Below are 17,297 nucleotides of genomic sequence, written 5' to 3'. Positions count from 1 at the left end.
GCTTAGTCAAGTCAAAGGCAAGGTAATCCAATCAAGATTTAGGAAATGATGGGTATGATGCGTCTCTCACTCCAAAGATTTACCAGATAGATTTTTAAAGCAAACTGTTTGATGATACCAACTTCATTCATTTATTTATTTTTCTATTTATGTATGTGTTTATTTGTTTATTTATTTATTATTTGCTTGTCATCTTGTTTATTTATTTGCTTGCTCATCTGCTTATTTATTTGTTTGTTGGGAAACAGCATGGAGTTCGCCCTTCTGACTCTTGGAGTTGCACCGCCCAGCCATTCCCTGATTTAATCCCAGCCTAATTTATAATGGCCTATTAACATACCCACCAGTATTTCTTTGTACTGTGGGAAACCCACGCAGTCACGGGGAGAACGTGCAAATCCCTGACAGACGCAGGCAGGAAATGAACCCGGGTCGCTGGTGTTGTAAAGCGTTGTGCTAACCACTGCACTACTGTGCCACCCCTTATTTTCACAATGCTTATCAAAACCTGCTGGCATAACAAAAGAAGGACTCATGGAAGTTGTTCACCAGCATCCTTGGTTTGTGGCAGTTAGCGCGAGGCCAGTACAGCTCTGGGTGCTTGGGAGTTCGGAGGTCAATTCTGTAAGGAGTCTTTGTTTTCCCCGTGGAATGCATGGGTTTCCTTCAGGTTCTCCGGTTTCCTCCCACCATCCAATGATGTGCCAGTTGGTAGGTTAATTTGTCACTGTAAATTGTCCCATGGTGAGGTTAGGGTTAATTGGGTTTGTCAGGGGTTGCTGGGGCAATATAACTCCAAGGGCTAGAAGGGCCTACTGCAAGCTGTATTGCTAAATAAATAAATATGAGTTATTATCTGTGAATTGTTGCACTTCCTAGTGCAGTGGAGTAAGGTCAAGAGAACTAGGGGACTGTTCAAAAGTTTTATAATAGTGCATTAGAAGCTGTTCTTCAGGCTAATGGGATGTGTTTTCAGGTTTTAGTATCTTCTGCTTGATGGGGTGTGTGGGCATGTGACCAAGTGGTTAAGGCATTGGACTAGCAACCTGAAGGTCGTGAGTTCGAGCCCCAGCCAAGGGAACGTGTGTTATGTCCTTGAGCAAGGCACTTAATCACACATTGCTCTGCGACGACACCGGTGCCAAGCTGTATGGGTCCTAATGCCCTTCCCTTGGACAACATTGGTGTCATGGAGAGGGGAGACTTGCAGCATGGGCAACTGTTCGTCTCCCATACAACCTTGCCCAGGCCTGCGCCCTGGAGAGCGAAGACTTTTCAGGTACAGATCCATGGTCTCGTAAGACTAACAGATGCTTAATGGGGGAGGGGTAGGTAAGAAGAGGGAACATCCAGGGCATGTGGGCTCTTTGATTATGCTGGCTGCTTTATTGAGGTACTGAGAAACGTAAACGTGCTAAGGTGCAACTTTGAAGTACCGGCACTGGAAATGTTCCTCCCCTCTGGTTTCCATGATGTGCCGATCTGTTTGGACACTAAGTACTGTCATAGCCACATGCAACAAGAAACAAACTGAAAATACAGTTCATACTGGGTAGCCTTGAATGATTTGGGGCTTGATAGAATACAACATGTGCACAGTCACCAACAAGTTACTCAGATGGAGTCTCTCATTGTGTTCAATGGTATTACCACACCAACAGCAGCTAAAGGCTATCATGTCCTCTATCAGCAGATACCCGTTCATCGGCCTGGATTTCTATGATGTGGCTTTTTCCTTGGGTTTTGTTAATGTGCTCCAGTCAATGGATGGTTACGTAGGATTCAGAGGAGAGTGTTTATCTGGAATGACACTTCTCGGGAAACACACGCCTGTGGACATTCCACTTGTGGTCAGCTGATGTACACAGACTGCAGTGGCGACACAGAGATCTGTGGATTTCTCAACAGCATCAAGGCAGGAATTTAAAAAATTTTTAAGAATAACTTTTTAAAAAGCTTAAGAAAAACAATTTTTTTTCTCTGAACAATAAAATGTAATTAACTTAAAATGACGTAATCAACACTTACCTTTCTGTGCAGGGTTGATAACCCTACTCAACTAACTTATACCAGCCATCTGTAACATAAAGCCAGATGTACTCGGACCCCTCACGCTCCGCTTTCCGCAGGGATCGCTCCCTCCGTGATTCCCTTGTCCAATCGTCCCTCCCGGCACTTATCCCTGCAAGTGGCCAAAGTGCTACACCTGACCGTTCACTTCCATTTAGGGTCCCAAACAGTCCTTCCAGGTGAGGCAAAACTTCACGTGCGAATCAATTGTATACGGTGCTCGCAATGCGGTCTCCTCTACACTGGTGAGACACGTTGTAAATTGGGGGACCACTTCATCAACAGCCTCCATTCCATCTGCCAAAAGTACAATTTCCCAGTGGCCCAACACTTTAATTCCCACTCCCTCATGTCAGTCCGTGGACTTCTCTTGAGCCACAAGGAGGAGGAGCAATAACTTTTATTCCGTCTAGGTAGCCTCTAACTTAATCTCATGAATATAGATTTCTCCTTCTAATTTAAAAAAAACATTTCTCTCCCCCCTCTGCTCTCTTTCTATTCCCCACTCTAGCCTCTTCCCTGTTCTCACCCACCTATCACCTGGTGCCCTTCCTCCTTCCCTTTCTCTTGTGGTCCAACCTCTTCTCCCATCAGAATCTTCTTCCTCAGCCATTTATCTTCCACACCCACCTGGCTTCACCTATCACCTTGCAGCTATCATCCCACCTCTCTCCCTTCCTTTTCAGCCCCGAGGAAGGGTCTCGGCCTAAAACGTTGACTGTTTGTTTATTTCCATAGATGCTGCCTGAGCTGCTGAATTCCTCTAGCATTTTGTGTGTTTTGCTGTGGATTTCCATCATAAGAACATAAGAAATAGGAGCAGGAGTCGGCCATCTGGCCAGTCGAGTCTGCTCTCCCATTCAATAAGATCATGGCTGATCTGGCCATGGACTCGTCTCCACCTACCTGCCTTTTCCTTATAACCCTTAATTCCTTTACTATGCAAAAATCTATCCAACTTTGTTTTAAATATATTTAATGAGGTAGCCTCCACTGAGAATTCCATTGATTCACCACTCTCTGGGAAAAGCAGTTCCTCCTCATCTCCATCCTAAATCTACTCCCCCCGAATCTTACGGCTATGTCCCATTTGCAAAATCTCTTTTGTTTATATACTTGGACCATCTGTTCAGCATATCAGAGCTGCTCTCACTCTGAGGCTCAATGAGGAGAGCATCGATGGACTGGACAGTCCGGTGTAAGGCAAAGGCAGCTTGCTGGCATTTCCCTCTGGAATTTCTGGCAGTTTATTAGTATTATTTGGACCAAAGATCTCATGAAATTCTCTATCAATCCAATGCAATTGGCAAAAACAATCCCATCAGTCTTACACATATACACTCCTTGTGCTGTCTGTGATTTATTCTCCCCAGACACAATTATCGCTTGCAATATTACCAAGGTCAGAATAAGAGAAACAGACGTGCTGCTATTTTGAGATAGAGAACTGATTGGAAAGTTATCAAAATGGTAATTGATGGGGTTACTCTAAAGCACTAAAACACAAAGAGATTCCAATATTCCTCAAGGGATAAGGCTATTTCTGCGTAGTGGTAGTGGCTCATCCTGTTATAGAAAAGGTTTCAGGAAAGAAAATCTCATATTTTAAACCCAGGCTGTAGAACCAGTGCAGATTTTTATCATATTTGAATGTGGGAAGGCAACACAGGAAGATTCTGTCAACGGAAATGTGAAGGTAACTGATAATTGTTTGTGATGATGTTGATTAACATGTGAATGGTCACTGAGGGTATTTTCTCAACTCTCACTAGTAGTAGTGCCATGGAAATTTGACCCAAGGGAGCAGATGGGTCCTCAGTTTAAAAATTGGTCTAATAGATACCTCCCCTTCTAAAAGAGTCCTTCTGCATCGAGGATGTCTTGTTTCCACTTAGGCCAATGTGGGAGCTGCTAACCTTTCCACAGCGGGCAGTTTGTGAGTGGTGTCCTTCTTCACAGTTTACACTGGAATCCTGTGTGCTCCTGATATACCAAACTACAGTTTCCTGATGCACCTCCAACTGATGAAAATGTGCGACCCAAATGCTGCAGTGTTTATAGAGACATAGGACACTATAGCACAGAAACAGGCCCTTTGAAAAATCTAGCCCGTGCTGAACTATTATTCTGCTTCGTCCCATCAACATGCGCCTGGACCGTAGCCTTCCATACCCCTCCCATTCGTGTATTTATCTGAACTTCTGTTCAAAAATCAAACCCGCATCTACTGCTTCCATTGGCAGCTCGTTCCACACGCTCATCATTCTGAGTAAAGCTCCCCCTCATGTTCCCTGTAAACATTTCACCTTTCACCCTTAACCTATGACCTCTTACCTTGCCGCAGTGGGAAAAGCCTGCTTACATTTACCCTGAATATCTTAAGTTAGTATATGGTGACCTGCTGTGTATGTGCTGTACTTCCATAGTAAATTAACTTTGAACTTCAAATTTTGAACTTTGAACTATACCCTCATAATTTTGTATACTGTACCTCAGTCAAATCTCCCTTCATTCTCCTGCGCTCCAGGGGAATGAAGTCTTAACCTGCCAAAGGGTTTTGGACCGAAATGTCGTCTGTACACTTTTCCTAGATGCTACCTGACCTGCTGAGTTCCTCCAGCATCTCGTGTGCGTTGCTTGGATTTCCAGCATCTGCAGATTTTCCCTTGTTTGTGATTAGATTACTACACTGCGAAATCTCTTCCTGGGATGCCTACCCTGAAGAAATTTAAATCTTCCCTTCGACGGGAGTTCAGTGAAACCCTCCCTCTCTGTGATCCATCACTTCCCTCTGGTGCTCCTCCCCCACTTTTCTTTCTTCCATGTCCTTCTGTCTCACCAATTTACTTCCCAGCTCTTTACTTCATCTCCTCCCCCTTTGGGTTTCACCTATCACCTTGTGCTTCTTTCTCCCCTCCCCCCACCTTTCAAATCTAGTGCTCAGCTTTTTTTCTCTAGTCCTGCCAAAGGGTTTCGGCCTGCAACGTTGATTGTACTTTTTTTCTATAGATGCTGCCTGGCCTGCTGAGTTCCTCCAGCATTTTGTGTGTTGCTCAACGTCTTAACCTATTGAACTTTTCCTTGTAACACCGTTCCTCAAGTGTCAGCAATATCCTTGTACATTTTCCCTGTACTCTTTCAATTTCCCTTAGTGTTGCACGAGCATCAGTATCAATATTTTGTTGTCAGGTCCCTAGAGTGGGATTTGAATCCATGTCCTCCTGACCCAGGAGTGAGCACACTGCCAGATGGGTCACAGATGACGCATTTTACAATCAGATGATCCTGGTTTTCCATCCCACACAAATCTCCCAGAGCCTTCGTATTGTGAAACACCTGAGACAGTCCCAGAAGGTACCTACCCTTGTTACTCGCTCTGTGTGTAGTGTGCCACTAAACAGGTAGAAAGGAAGAAATCCATGTGTTTCCAGGTCCTTTCAGGTGAGGCGACATTTCAACTGCAGTTCTACCAAGAGTCTTTCAAGCATTATTGTCCGCTTTGGTGCAGGATCCTCTCATACAAAATCAAAACTACAGCGAACTGTCAAGGCAGCAGGAAAGGTTTTTGGCTGCAGTTGACCATTTCTTTGTCCTGGACTTGTTTGTGTCCAGGACAAAGAAATGGGCAGGAAAGATCACTGCAGATACTGGCCACCCTGTAAACTGCCTTTCCCAAAAGCTCCCTTCTGGAAAGGGCTATCGGCTATTAAAACAAAAGCTTCACACTATGCAAGTTTGATTGATCGCCAAGCTTGGCAAAATGTTTGCAGACGCTTCAGCCAAGCCTGGCGATCAACCAAACTTACAAATAGCCAACCCGAGCTACCAGTATTCCGCAATTTCAAACTTCACACTGTCTTAAAAGTTTCTTCCTTCAGCCAGTTTATCTGATCGACCATTCTAGTTAACACTCCCGCTGCCTCTAAGACCTCAGTCACGGCACTCCACTGCAAACACTTTAAACCACTTTTTATAAAGCTGTTCACACTGTAAATACATGTTTGTATTTATGTATTTATGCACATTTTATTCCATATCCATACTTTAACACCTAACTTCAATTTTTATATAATTCTTTATTCTTTTTAATTGTTAAATGGTGTTGTTTTCTGTTGCAGCCTGACCAATACAGCACACACCACAGCAAATTCCTAATACATGGAAATGTATGTGGCAAATAGAGTTGATTCTCCTTGTCAGCCATTGTATCTGGTGTTCCCAGTGTGGCCTCCTCTACATCAGTGACGCCTGACACAGATTGGGGAATCGCTTTGTCGAGCACCATCGTAAAAGTCAGGATTACCCAATGACTACCCACTTCAGTTTAATTTCCCATTCCATTCTGTCATGTTAGCCCAAGATTTCCTCTACTATAATGACGAGGCCAAACTCAGTTTGGAGGAGCAACACCTCATATTCCATTTGAGTAGCTTCCAGCTTGACATCATGAACATTGATTTCTCTAACATCCGATAATTTCTTCCCATATCCCCCTCATTCTCTCTTTTTCAATTCCCTATTCTGGTTCCCCTCTCGTCCATCTATTCTTGTCTCACTTATCTGTCACCTCCCTCTGAAGCCCTTCCTCCTTCCTAATCTTACATAGTCCACTGTCCTATTTTCTTTAGCCCTTTACCTCTTCCACCTATCCCCTCCCAGTTTCTTACCTCATCCCCTCTCTCCCCACCTCCTCATTCTGGGATCTGCCCCCTTCATTTCCAGTCTGGAGACCACAGTGAGGATGAGCTGACCCCTAGGTCAGTGGGTCATCGACGGGATCTGGGATCAGAGTTCTGTGCAGGCAGGAGGCACGGGGAATGCTGGCCCATTAGGTACGCGAATCTGCGAGGCTGGAGATTGAGGCCACGTTTTAAGGGTCTCGGTCATTAGAGAGCACGGAATTCAAGGCCTAGAGTCCAGGTCCTCATCTAGGGTGTTCAATCATCGTCATTGGCGGGTCCTGGTGTCGATACTGAAGATCGGAAGTCAGAACATTAAGGCTCAATGACTCGAGCCCTGAGTCTGCAGACCATTGGGGATCAGTGTTTTGGGCATTCATCATTATTCCCCTCAGAAATCTGATGGGGGAGGGAAAGGTGCTGCTCCTAAAATGTTGTCTGACTTGCTGAGTTCCTCACTGTGTGTTATCCATGTATCGTGGCAATGCTGAAGTGTTTGTAACTACAGTCTCCTGGGGAGCAGTCAGCAGCCCCAACATCTGAGTTCCTCCAGCAGATTGTTTGTTGCTCCAGATTCCACCATCTGCGGTTTCTTGTGTCTCCAGAGGTACTTGTACCATCCTCTCTCTGCAGGCTTCCTTTCCTCATTTTAAGTGCAGAAGAGAGGGGTTGCTGCATTGCAAAATGCTTTTGTTTACTGCAATATAAAACAAAGTCAGTCTCCTCCTTATCAGCTGGATGTAGAAAAGAATTCCACAGTATTATTTATAGAACAAGGAGTTCTCCAAATGTCTTGATCATCATCCTTCGCTGGACCAAAACTTTCAACGATAGCCACTCACTCGCTGTACTGAAGCTGGATGAATCGAGGGGTGGTTCCAGCATTTGCCATTGTTATGAGAATCAGGTTTAATATCGTTGACATCATTTGTCATGAGGTTTGTTGTTTTGTGGCAGCAGCAAAGTGCAACACATAAAATATAATATAAATCACAATAAGAAATATATATATATATATTTGAGAGTTAAAATTAGGCCAGTCCTGATGAAGGGTCTTGGCCCAAAACTTTGACGGTTTGTTCATTTCTATAGACGCTGCCTGATCTGCTGCGTTCCTCCAGCATTTTGTGCGTGATTCTCTGGGTTTACAGCACTCGCAGAATCTCTTTGAGCTCTTGCAAAATTAGTTAGGAAATGTTCATGGGTTCAATGTCCGTTCAGAAATCTGATGGGGGAGGGGAAGAAGCTGCTCCTACAATTTTGAGAGTGTGTCTTCAGGCTCCTGTATCTCCTCCCTGATGGTAGCAATGAGAAGAGGGCATGTCCATAATGTGAGGAACCAGAGTGCACGTCCTGAGTGATGGGGGTCCTTACCGATGGATGACGCCTCTTTGAGGCAACGCCTTCTGAAGATGTCCTTGGTGGATCTGGCTGAATTTACAACCGTCTGGAGCTTTTTCCAATCCTGTGCAGTGGTCCTTCCATGCCAGGTGAAAAGGAAGGAATCCATATATCTTTACGATTGGCTTCATGCGGCAATTGCATTTTAGCCACAAAATTAAAGAGATAATCTGTCAGTTAAGCAAGTGCTTTGAGATGCCCTGCAGATACTGAGTCCCTTCACCAGGACTGCCTCAGGGTCTGGGGCAAACAAGAACAAACAAACCAAAACAAGCAAAACTTGCATCCGAATGAGGGGCTGCAGCCCAAAAGCATCGTTTGTTTATTCTCCTCCATGGATGCCGCCTGACCTACTGAGTTCCTCCAGCATGTGTGTGTCTGTTGCTCTAGGTCACCAGCATCTGCAGAATCGCTTGTGTTTATGATGTATTCTGCAAATGGAAGCCGAGATCAAACATGGACTTTGACCTCATTTTAATCAGTCAAATAAAGATCTGTGGAAAAACGACATTTCTCTGTTCAAGCTTCAGAACAGTGTGGGTGACAGGGGCTGTGCTGTTCCCCTTGTGCTCAATAAAGTGTGATTGAGGAACGATTGCGAGTTTTCAGTCCAGTTAATCAGCAACCACACTGCGCGGCCACGGGCGAAGTGGGGCCAGCATCTGCAAACCCGTGACTCTGCTGGATGCTGGAGGCTGAAGAAGGTCTGTCCTGGGACTGTGCATGTGTGAGAGAGGGACGAACAGGGCTTGCTTCACTGTTGTTTGGTACGTTTTGTCTACCATTGATGCATAGTGGAGAGTTTACTGACTGGCTGCATCAAGGCCTGGTATGGAAACACCAACACCTTTGAATGGAAAATCCGACAAAAAGTAGTGGATTCGGCCCAGTACATCGCAGGTAAGGCTCTCCCAAACCTTGAGCACATCTACGTGAAACACTGTCGTAGGAAAGCTACATTCATTAGCAAAGATCCTCACCTTCCAGGCCGTTCGCTTTTCTCGCTGCTGCAATCAGGTAGAAGGTACCAGTGGCTAAGGACTCACACCACCAGGTTCAACAACAGTTACTACCCCCGCCATCAGGTCTTGAACAAAAGGGGATAACTACACTCACATCCCACAACCAATGATCTCTCTTTAGGTTCTCTTTATCTTGTTATTTCATGTTCTCATTATTTAATGCAATTTATTTGTATTTGAATTTGCACAGTTTGTTGCCCTCTGGTTGATCCTGTTATAGTTACTATTCTATAGATTTGCTGAGTATGCTTGCAAAGTAATGAATCTCAGGGTTGTATGTAGTGACATACATATATGAAATTTAGTTTGAAGCTTGCATTGTTCTGCTGAGCGTTGTAGGCTGGCTATGTTGGTGTCAGAATACACAACGACACTTGCGGTCTGCCCGTAAAACATCCGTGGATGCATTAGTTGCTAATGCAAGTGAGATGTGTCACTGTATGTTACAATGTACATGTGATAAATAAATCAGAATCTGATTGCCTACCCTATAAGTATTGCGCAGACCTCTGAAAAATCTCACGTTTGTCTGCTTTAGCACAAACATCTTGCTATTCAAATACTACTGCCTAGGAGCTTTCAGGCTCTTCTGCCTGATGGGAGAGGCAAGAAAAGAACACGTCCAAGGTGGGTGGGACTTTTGGCCTCTTGGGGAAGTAGAGGTGCTGGTGAGTTTCCTTAACTTGGACCAAGACAGGCTATTTGGTGATGTTCACAGCACTCTCAACTCAGCATTGTTAGAGTAGACAGAAGCATATGTATCCCCCCCCCCCCCCGGCTTAATGACGTCATTGACCCAAGCCATACCACCAGGTTCAAGGACAGATTCTATCCTGCTGTTACAAAACTATCAAGCAGACCACTTGTACCAAAAGGTAGACTCTTGGCCTCACAATCTACCTTGTCATGGCCTTACAAATTATTATCTCCCCACACTGCACTTCCTCGTGATTGTAATACTACACTCAGTGGCCACTTCCTGTGCCTAATAAAGTGACTACAAATACAATACTCCAAATTTGGCCTCACCAATGCCTTGTACAATTTCAACATTACATCCCAACTCCTATACTCAATGCTCTGATTTATAAAGGCCAGATAATTATATATACCATCTCTAAGAATACTTTCCATCAATACCAAAAGCTTTCTTCACCTCCCTATCCACATGAGATTCCACCTTCAGGGAACTATGCTCCATTATTCCTAGATCCCTCTGTTCTATTGCATTCTTCAATGCCCTACCATTTACCATGTATGTCCTATTTTGATTAGTCCTACCAAAATGTAGCACCTCACATTTATCAGCATTAAACTCCATCTGCCATCTTCAGCCCACTCTTCTAACTGGCCTAAATCTCTTTGCAAGCTTTGAAAACCTACTTCATTATCTACAACTGCACCTATCTTAGTATCATCTGCATACTTACTCATCCAATTTACCACTTGGGGGAACTTAAATGTTTGCTCAAATCTTTTACCGTTGATAAATAAATGATTAATATGCTTATTTGTAGTCAGTGTTTTCTGTGTCGCTCACCAAACCTGTGAACCTGTTTCTACATTACCGCCAAATAAAGTGGCCACTGAGTGTAAGCGCTGTGATCTGTTGTTGCTTTTCCCTTGTACTACTTTAATATGCTGATGTGACGAGAAGATCTGTACGGACAGCAAGCTATATACAAAGTTTTTCACTGTACATTTAACAATAATAAACCAATTTATCAGTTTATCAAATGCACTGAGGTCTTGCAGTCACAATTTACCCTCTTAAGCAATTTCCACAGTCATCTTATTAAAAAAAATTATAATTGCTGCACCTATTGCCTGAACAAAGAGAAGAACGTACAAGGACGTTTTGCAGGCAACCACATTGATGGGGAAGGTGTCAATAGTAAACCAGCATAAGGTGGATGGCAGATTGTCACCAGAGGACTCGATGGGTTTTCACATAAAAACTGGTAGGTTTTTGCTCACCATCACAAAGACTAGATGTTCTTTCTTGTTATTTCCGGATTATTAACTGAACTCAAATTTCACAGCTGCCATGGTGGCATTTGAACCCCAATGTCTCACATGTTCGAGAACATCTCCGCATTACTTGTCCATAATCTACCCACAGATCTTTGTTATCGTAATGGAGACGTGTCTGTGATGCTGTGTCATGTCCTTATCTGCAGTGAGACTTGTATTTTAGATTGCATTCATATCTTTTAATTGCTTTGATCTAGTGTGTTGTAACTTCTATCTTTCCACATTGTGTTTACATGCGAACTAAGTTAATGATCTTACCACTGCAGCCTTGTTGTCTGAAATTTGTACTCCCTTCAAGACGTTTGGCTGTTCTTCGCTCATTATTACTTTTGTTTATTTTCAGGCCAAAAGTCAGGATCATTTCCAGTCGAGCAAGTACCGGGGTCTGCCAAGTGACTGCAGCTAACGGCATGGAGATCAAATAATTGACTAATAGGAGATCTCTTCCATCCCATCACTGACAATCATTAAATCAGAATCAGGTTAAATATCATTGGCATATGTCATGAAACTTATTGTCCTTTCAGTAGCAGTACAATGCGATACATAATGAAGAAAAAGAAAGCCCTTAACTCTGAGTGGAGTCATCGGGACGCCGTCATTTTTTTTAAAACAGGCTTTCTTATGTTTACAAGGCCGAGTTGCTAGCTCGACGCTCAACCCAGCACAGATGGAACAAAAACTGTGAATTACAGTAAGTATATAGTAATTAATGCAAAACATTGAAATAAAAAAGTAGTCAGGTAGAGTTTGTGGGTTCAGTGTTCATTCAGAAATCAGACGGTAGAGGGGAAGAGGCTGTTCCTGAATCATTGAGTGTGTGTTTTTCTGACTCCTGTACCCGCTTCCTGATGATAGCAGTGAGAACTAGGCATGACCTGGGCGATGGGAGTCTTTAAAGATGAATGCTGCCTTTTTGAGGCATTACTCCTTGAAGATGACCTGGTTATTACGGAGGCTGGTGCCCACCTGACCAGGTTTACAACTCTCTGCAGCCTATTTCAATCCTGTGCAGTGCCCTCCCTCCCCCTGCCCAAACCAAACAGTATGCTCGTGAACTGAAGAATGACAATAAACAATCCTGAATCTTGTATTTTGTAAACCCTCAAACCACAAAACACCTGCATATGTGTCCATTTGTCATCATTCATTAATCATTACAGTGAGTACTTGATACCTAGTAGGAATCCTTAAGGAACACCTAGAGTAGAACATGGAACAGTTCAGCACAGAAAACCCCTTCGGCCTACAATGTTTGCCAACCCCTTAACCTACATTAAGGTAAGAATAACACTTCCTTCCCACATAGCCCTCATTTATTAACTCATAAATTCGTGGGAGGGATGGGAAGAGGCCCACGAGAGAAAGGCCTTGAAGTACCAGCCCTTAGTGCAGGTGTGTAAAGACAAGGGATGGCAGGCATGGTTGTTCCCTGTGGAGATCGGTTGCAGAGGTTTCCCAGCCAAATCAGCATGGCGGTTGTTGTCAGATCTGGGCCTGGACGAAAGGAGCAAAAAACAAGCAGCTCGTAGGATGGGGAAGAGGCAGAACGAGCCTCTTGTTGGACTTGTAGTAGGCGAGAGGAGGGGAGCTGGAAGCCAGGAGCAGATGGGCAGTGATTTGGCCACCACTGCCGGCCCACCAACTGGAGAGTGTCGTGGTTAAGGGTCGAAACACTCGGTGAAGGTTGGGAACCACCTGATGACATCTGCTGCTGGCTGAAGGCTACGGTTACCTTATGAGGTAACTGGAGAATGCACCCTAACAGGTGTATGTAACAAGTAGCAAGTATTTGTATATTTATTTATTTGTTTATTTATCTTATTTCTTATTGAGATACGGTACAGAATAGGCCCTTCCAGTCTTTTGAGTTGCACCGCCCAGAAGCACAAGCCTAACCATGGAACAGTTTACAGTGACCAATTAACCTACCAACTGGTATGTCTTTGGATAAGGGTGGAAACCGGAGCACCCAGAAGAAACCCACACAATCACAGGAGGAACATACAAACTCCTTACAGGCAGCAGCAGGGCTCGAAGCCGGATCACTGGTGATGTGCTAACAACTATGCTACCTCGGAGAACAGTACAGCATTATACAGGTCCTCCAGCCCACGTGCTGACGTTTTAACTTACTCCAAGATCCATCTAGCATCTCCCTCCACTTTTATATCATCCATGCCCCTGTCTAAAAGTCTCATAAATGTCCCTAATGTACCTGCCTCTACCACCACCCCTGGCAGTGGGGTCCACGCACTCACCACTCTCTGGGTTAAAAAACCCTACCCCTGACATCCTCTCTTATACTTTTCTCCAAACAGCCTGTGCTCCTACTCCCTCGCCCCCCCCCACCTGCTTATTCTGGTTTCTTCCCCCTTCCTTTCCAGTCCTGGCGCGAAACATTGTCTCTTTGACGCTGCCTGACCTGCAGATTTCCCTCAACACTTCGTCTTTGTTACCTTAAAATCATGTTCCCTTGTATTACAGAAATTTACAAGATTATGTGAGGCTTTAATATATAGCTAGTATCTTTTCCCAGAGTCAAGATGTCTATTACTAGAGGGTGTGCATTTAAGGTGGGGGCGAGGCAGGTTACAAAGGAGGTGAATGGAGCAATTGTTTTTAAAACAGCACTGGGTGCTTGGAATGCATTGCCGAGGGTGGTAGTGGAGGCAAGTATACTAAGTGGCCACTTTATTAGGTACACCTGCTCATTAATGCAAATAACTAATCAGCCAATCATGTGGCAGTAATTCAGTGCATAAAAGCATGCAGACATAGTCCAAAAGTTCAGTTGTTGTTCAGACCAATCATCAAAATGAGGAAGAAATGTGATCTAAGTGACTTTGAGCATGGAATGATTGTTGGTGCCAGATGGGGTGGTTTGAGTATCTCAGGATCAGCTGATCTCCTGAGATTGTCACACACAACAGTATCTAAAGTTTACAGAGAATGATGTGAAAGGTTTTAAAAAATTCAGTGACCAGCAGTTCTGTGGCCAAAAACGCCTTGCTAATGAGAGAGGTGAGAGGAGAATGGCCAGACTGGCTCAAGATGACAGGAAGGCGACAGTAACTCAAATAACCACGTGTTACAACAGCGGTGTGCGGAAGAGCATCTCTGAACATGCAACACATCAAACCTTGACGTGGATGGGCTACAGCAGCGAAGACCGTGAACATATACTCAGTGGCCACTTTATTAGGTACAGCGGGTTCCTAATAAAGTGGCCACTGAGTGTACATTGAGATCTTTAAGAGGTTCTTAGCTGGGCAGATGAATTTGCAGGTAATTGGGAGGATATGGACCATGCGTAGACAGAAAGGAATGGAGTAATTAGTGACAATTAGCCCAGAACACCATGGGTGTCAATGCAGGTTCATTGACTCTGGTGGCCTATGTTAGGTCACATGCTCAGGAGTAATGATTGGGCATGACACCTACCCTAGTACATTATGCACCCAGCAGCCAAGTCTACTGTTATCCAAGTCCACAGTACTGTGCAAAAGGCTTACGAATACTGTATACATAGCTGGGGTGCCTGAGACATTTGCACAGCACTGTATTTGTCAACCTGGAGCAGGGAGCGAGCTTGTAAATCTGGTGGGAGCAAAGGATGTCGGGAATGGTGAGGGTGGAGTGTCACGGGAGGGGTGTGGGACAGTTGTCCGGGCAGGGGCCAGTGCAGGTGCAGACACACCAGCCCTGAGATACCAGGCAAAGTCATTTGATTCCAAACAATTGGTTTATTGATATTACAGAATGTCTTTCTGGTGCTTCCTTCTCCCTTCCCCTTTTTCCAACCCTGATTCCCCTCTCCTCACCCCCTTCCCACTCTCAGTCCACAATAGAGCCCCAGAGCAGAATCAGGTTTATCATCACTCACATACATCATGAAACTTTTTTTCATGGCAGCAGTACAGTCCAATACATAAAATTAATACAGTAATGTACAAAAGTCCTAGACAGCCTAGCTATACAAATGCATCTAAGACTTTTACACAGTAATGTACTTTCTCCTCCTTGTCTACCATGCTTGTTATAAAAACAGAAAATGCTTAGTAGATTGGGCAGCATCTGTGGAGTGAGAAATAAACTTTGACAATTCTGGTTGATGACTTTTCATCTGTTTCCATGCTGATGGGAGGAGTCCCAGCCTGTCTCATGACAGTCTAAACCCAGCTCATATTTCCTGTTAGTGGGTGAACAATCCAATGCTTGGTGAATTCTGCTTCACAATAATAGGAAGAGCAGACATCGAAGAATCAAAAACTGACATTGCTATGAACATTTATTCACCACAAGCCATTTATCTCGATAGTGACTTTTCTGAAACCTCCTCCTTAAAACCCAAAAGCTCAGAACGGTCAAGAGGCTCCAAGTCTTTTTTTTTGTCTCAGAACTTCGACTGTTGCATTTTCTTACTCCAAATACTGTCCGATCAATGTCCATTTGCTTTGAGAGGCTGGTGAAGGACTACATCTGCAGCTTGCTACCACCCAAACTGGACCCCCTACAGTTTGCCTGCCGACACAACCAATCGACAGATGACGCAATAGCCACTGCTCCACATACCGTCCTTACACATCTGGAGAAGAAGGATGCTCATGTGAGGATGCCGTTCTTAGACTACAGTTCAGCATTCAACACCATAATTCCATCCAGGCTCGACAGGAAGCTCAGAGACCTCAGCCTTGACCCTGCCTTGTGCAACTGGATCCTGGACTTCCTGTCAAATTGCTGGCAGATGAGCTCCCTCACCTCCACCCTTCTGACTCTCAACACAGGAGTCCCTCAGGGCTGTGTACTAAGTCCCCTCCTTTATCTCTGTATACCCATCACTGTGTCGCCACCCACAGCTCTAGTCTGCTAATTAAATTTGCCAACGACACTACATTGATTGACCTCATCTCTTTCTTTCCTTTTTCAATCTTTTTATTAGTTTCATAAAATGTAAACATAACATAGCAATAATACAAAATTGTTGGGAATACATTGTTATACTTAAGATGAATAATTATAAAACCAAGTAGTATAAATTGACAAAACTCCCAATCATGTAGGATGCCAATGAATAATACAGGACAAAAAGAAAATAACTAGAGAAAAATCATGAAAAAAGAAAAAAAACAACCCCCCCCCAAAAAAAACTAATCTAAACAGAATTAATCAACTAAACTAAAAAGACTTGGGCAATTTTAACAACGTAAAAATGGAAGAAAAGAAAACACTAATGTCGATGACTCCATTCCTCTCAACCAACACTACAGAGAAGTAAAATAAGTTTGAAAATGGTCAAATTACATCATTTGAAAATGCTGAATGAATGGCCTCCAAGAAGTTTTTTCAAATTTAATGGAAGGGTCATAAACCACACTTCCAATTTTTTCCAAATTTAATCACAACATAGTTTGTGAAAACCAGTGAAATACAGTAGGAGGGTTAATCTCTTTCCAATTCAGCAAAGTGGATCTTCTAGCCATTAAAGTAAGAAATGCAATCATCTGATGGGCTGAAGAGGTTAAATGATTTGAGTCTATCATTGGTAATACATAAAAATAACAGTAATTGGGTGAGGTTGTAAGTCTATATTCAAAACCATTGAAATAATATCAAAAATATCTTTCCAATATTTTTCCAACAAAGGACATGACCAAAACATGTGAGTTAAAGAAGTATTCTCGGAAGGACATCTATTGCATATAGGATTAATTTAAGAATAATAACGAGATAGTTTATCTTTGGACATACGAGCCCTGTGCACTACTTTAAACTGTATCAACACATGCTTAGCACATATAGAGGATGAATTAACCAATTGAAGAATTTTTTCCCATTTTTCGATCGGTATAATAATCTTAAATTCTCTTTCCTAATCAGTTTTAATTTTATTGTAAACATCAGGACATAAATTCATGATTATGTTATAAATAATTGCTACAACACTTTTCTGAGAGAGATTTAGATCTAAAATTTTTTCCAAAGTATCCATTGGATATGAGTGTGGAAAATTAGGAGAAGCAGTAATTAAAAAGTTTCTAATCTGTAGGTATCTAAAAAAGTGACATCTGGGTAAATTATATTTATTAGA

The 17,297-nt window shown here is 43.3% G+C and overlaps 1 protein-coding gene and 1 long non-coding RNA gene across 3 annotated transcripts in view; one reads left to right on the top strand and one right to left on the bottom strand.

Annotated features, from left to right (window-relative positions):
* Positions 1-11,829, top strand: part of LOC134345841 (uncharacterized) — a 54,681-nt gene extending 42,852 nt beyond the window's left edge. Inside the window, exon 3 of the long non-coding RNA XR_010017778.1 lies at positions 11,550-11,829. This is a non-coding gene — a long non-coding RNA (uncharacterized LOC134345841). The remainder of the gene's footprint in view (positions 1-11,549) is intronic.
* The window catches only part of slc4a11 (solute carrier family 4 member 11), a 302,038-nt gene that overhangs the window by 265,628 nt on the left and 19,113 nt on the right, over positions 1-17,297 (bottom strand). The gene's annotated exons all lie outside the window — the stretch shown is intronic.

This window comes from Mobula hypostoma, chromosome 4 (genome assembly GCF_963921235.1).
Source record: "Mobula hypostoma chromosome 4, sMobHyp1.1, whole genome shotgun sequence".
Classification (NCBI taxonomy): Eukaryota; Metazoa; Chordata; class Chondrichthyes; order Myliobatiformes; family Myliobatidae; genus Mobula; species Mobula hypostoma.
Note: the sequence above shows the minus strand (reverse complement) of the source record. Positions and strands in the feature narration are given on the sequence as shown.